Here is a 3426-nt window from a genome sequence, read left to right on the forward strand (position 1 = left end):
GAGCGACTGACATGAACCAATCAGAGAACAGAAGTCACAGGACTCCTCCCCCCCCCAGCTCATCCTACCCATAATCCTCTCTGAGCAGAGATAAGCCCCTGTGCTGTGTAATCCCTTTACACTGTTCCCCTGAGGAGGACGTGAATGAATGAAAGAGATTTGAATTGTTCTTCAGAGAACCCAGTTCTCCCCCCCCCCCCCGAGGACGAGTCCAGGACGGCACTTAAAACCCAAACATTTGGTCTGTTTGACCAAATAAAGTCAAACGATGACGAGAAAAAAACACCAGAACCAATCAGAACCAGAAGCGACCCGACCTCACGTCACCCCTTCCTGTCAGTTCACCTGCAGAGCCACCGGGTCTGAACCTGAGGAGCTGGATCAGTCTGCACAGACAGAACCAGACGCCTTAAAGAAATCCAGAGTCTGAGAGGGACCTCTTCAGCTTCACGCCGCTCTGCAGGAGGAGACCATCAGCATGGTGCCTGAACAAAGTACAGTACCGCCGCCAAGCAAAGGTACTTAATAATCTGTAGAAGCTTTGAATAATAAAATCGTTAGCTGAAGCCCTAATCAACAATAAACACAGTTAAAAACAGACAAAAAAACAAAAGCAATCTAGCTACGTAGCTACCTAACCATAGTAGAAGAACAAAGATCGGGACAACAAATCAGCAAAATAAAACGGGCAAAACGCTCTTATTCTGAATGCTCCATGCGGATATGTAGCGTTAGTAAGTGGGTGACAATAAATCGATACGGCAATATATCGTTGTGCATTTTTCCATGATACTGAATCGATATTCCAGCCCAACATATCAATACATAATATTAATTTAAAAAATAGCACTTTGACGGTTAGCTCAAGGCTAACATAATGGGAATCTCCATTAACGTGCTAACGGACATTAGCATCGCGAAAATACAATCTTAACCTAAACTCACATGCTGAACGTCCTGAGTGACACACTGTGCAAATAAAGCCCGTGTTTCCTGAGCTCTGTTTGAAATTAAAGAGTTGCTAACTTCACCGTCTTGATCTGCTGCTCTCCACACAGACCAGCTACAGCAACCCCAAAGGGTCAAAAGTCAAACCCAATATTCCCAGTGGCCTAAAAGAGCGCAGTAGGAAGAGAGGGGCAGCACGCCGCTGCGTCGCCCAACACTTATTAACATAATGTGATGTACAGATTAGACTCAGGTGCTGCTCAGCAGTTTGTATTTGCAGTAAAAAATTCAGTGAATTTGCATTTTGTGCCTTTTACAAACAACAGTTGGATATCGTGATGCATCGCTTTAGGATTGTCAAGCAAATCGATTATCGCAGAATTACTGTATCGTGATAATATCGTTATCGTGAGCCGTGTATCGTGTGGTACGCAGCGATTCCCACCCCTAAAGGTGCGTTCCCACCGAAAGAGAATCCAGCGTTTTGGGCGGCTTGATTAGACAAAGTCAATGCAAAGACTAAATAAGAAAACATAACGCCACAGGCGGCGCCATTATCCCACGTTTTCCTCCAGTACGTTTGTAGTAATTGTACACGCCCCGTGCCCACTCTGAGCAGGTCGGAAACACAAGGACGACAACGCCATGAATCTGTAAGTGCACGACTGTTTAAAAGGGGTCAGATGTTTAATTAATCGCCGTCTTCACGATTAGCTCATTGTGTTCTTTAAAATCGCAATTTCCATTTGAAAACGATTCATCGTTCAGCCCTCGAACACAAACGTTCAGACAAACTTTAAATTAGGAAGAAAAATAAACCAAATATATAAAAGTGGGCGGAGTTTAACAAATCTAGTTATTATAATTAAATCCATTTAAAACGCTTCAGAAAGGCTGACCCGCTGAGAAGTGTCACCGGAGGAACGCCGCCACCAACACTCAGAGGTGAATCACTTCCTGCTGATGTGAGCCAACAGGAAGTCAGCCGGCTCGCCCACAGGAAGTCCAACACACCCAGGGTTCAACCACGTCACAGAGGAACAGCAGGTCTGAAGGGCGAGTCGCTGAGTCGTATCGTAAACGTCACATCCTGCGAGTCACCGAGCGGCAACAAATATGGGGGCTGCGTTTTCTCCACGCAGCCGCCAGACCTTCACCGTCAGCTCTACACGGAAACGTGAATATTGAGCAACCAGCTGATCACTGAAACTATTTCAAAGCTCGTAAGATTTAAAGGCTCCAACAGATCTGTGCCGGTTCTTCAGGGTTCTGGTTCTGGACTTGTGAACATTAATCAGGTAATCTGAGATTATCAAAACTGCAGCTTCAAGAAAAACAACTGAACCAGTGGCCCCTGAGGGTCTGAGGCCCCTGAGGGTCTGAGTGCCCAGTTGGTAATCCAGCCTTGTGATTGGCTGGAAGTGCAGGTGTCTCTCTCACACGGTGATGTTCAGAAACCTGCACCGAGTTTTAGTGCCGCCCTCAGTTCTGTCTGGCAGGCTGACGGGGGGACAGACACGACAGGCACCGCGGGGCTCTCTCCGCCCCGACACCGGGCCGAACCGTCCCTGAAGACCGCACAGACGCCGCGCTCCCCCGGCCCGTTACACCGAGATAAACCCGCTCAGACCTGCTGCGGGTCTGACCGTGGCCCAGTTCCCCGCACACCGAGCTGCACCCAAACTGTCACACACCGAATAAAGCGACACTTCTTCGCCGCTCACCTGCACACACGGCTCCAGAACTACGGCGAACCGGGTCAGCGCTTACCTGCGAGGCCGGGCAGCGCGGCTCGGGCCCGGGTTTATCTCCGCAAACAATCCCAGACAGCGGAGAGGAGAGGAAACTTTAGCCGGAGCTCCGCTCTCTTCCTCCGGTCGCGGAGGGGAGGAGGGAGGGAGGGAGGGAGGAGGAGCGCTCCGAACCGATCCGAGGCCGGGGAGGAGCGCTGAGGTCCGGCTGGGAAGGAGCTCCGAACTGCGGCAGCGGGCCGCGGGAGGAGAAGCAGCCGGCGGAGACGCTTCGACTGACGGACCGAGATCCGCTCAGAGCCGCTCGGATAAAGTTGATCTGCTGCCCTGCTCAGCTGTCGCCATCTTTACCCGCGGGGCATGACGGGTAATCCTCAGGAATCCCGAGCCCCCCTTTAACACCTCCCGCACCCTGCCCCCCGTCACACGTACTGCGTGCTGACGTCACACACCTTAATCTGTGGAAGTGCTCAGGTGGAGCTCAGGTGGATCAATACTGTGAGCAAGTATTCTGCTACTTTACTGAAGTACAAGTACTCAGTACCACCTCCAGAGAGGTACTGCAAGCACTGCATCACAGTTTTACTTCAGTATCACCAGCCACATGTATTTAAAGTGAGTTCAGTACAGTATTTGAGAAAATACGCTTTTCTTCAGTTTTTTACTTTACTCAAGTACTTGTGTATTTCCATTTTCTGCTACTTCAAACTTCAAACTACTGCACTAC

General features: G+C 49.8%; 1 long non-coding RNA gene across 1 annotated transcript in view; it reads right to left on the reverse strand.

The window, feature by feature from the left end:
• LOC119906501 overlaps window positions 1-3072 on the reverse strand; it is an 8511-nt gene extending 5439 nt beyond the window's left edge. Inside the window, exon 1 of the long non-coding RNA XR_005444987.1 lies at window positions 2719-3072. This is a non-coding gene — a long non-coding RNA (uncharacterized LOC119906501). The remainder of the gene's footprint in view (window positions 1-2718) is intronic.
• Between the last annotated feature and the right edge of the window lie 354 nt (window positions 3073-3426).

Source organism: Micropterus salmoides, unplaced genomic scaffold, assembly GCF_014851395.1.
Source record: "Micropterus salmoides isolate LMB-PRFRI ecotype aquatic unplaced genomic scaffold, ASM1485139v1 Ms_hic_scaffold_1631, whole genome shotgun sequence".
In the NCBI taxonomy this organism is placed as follows: domain Eukaryota; kingdom Metazoa; phylum Chordata; class Actinopteri; order Centrarchiformes; family Centrarchidae; genus Micropterus; species Micropterus salmoides.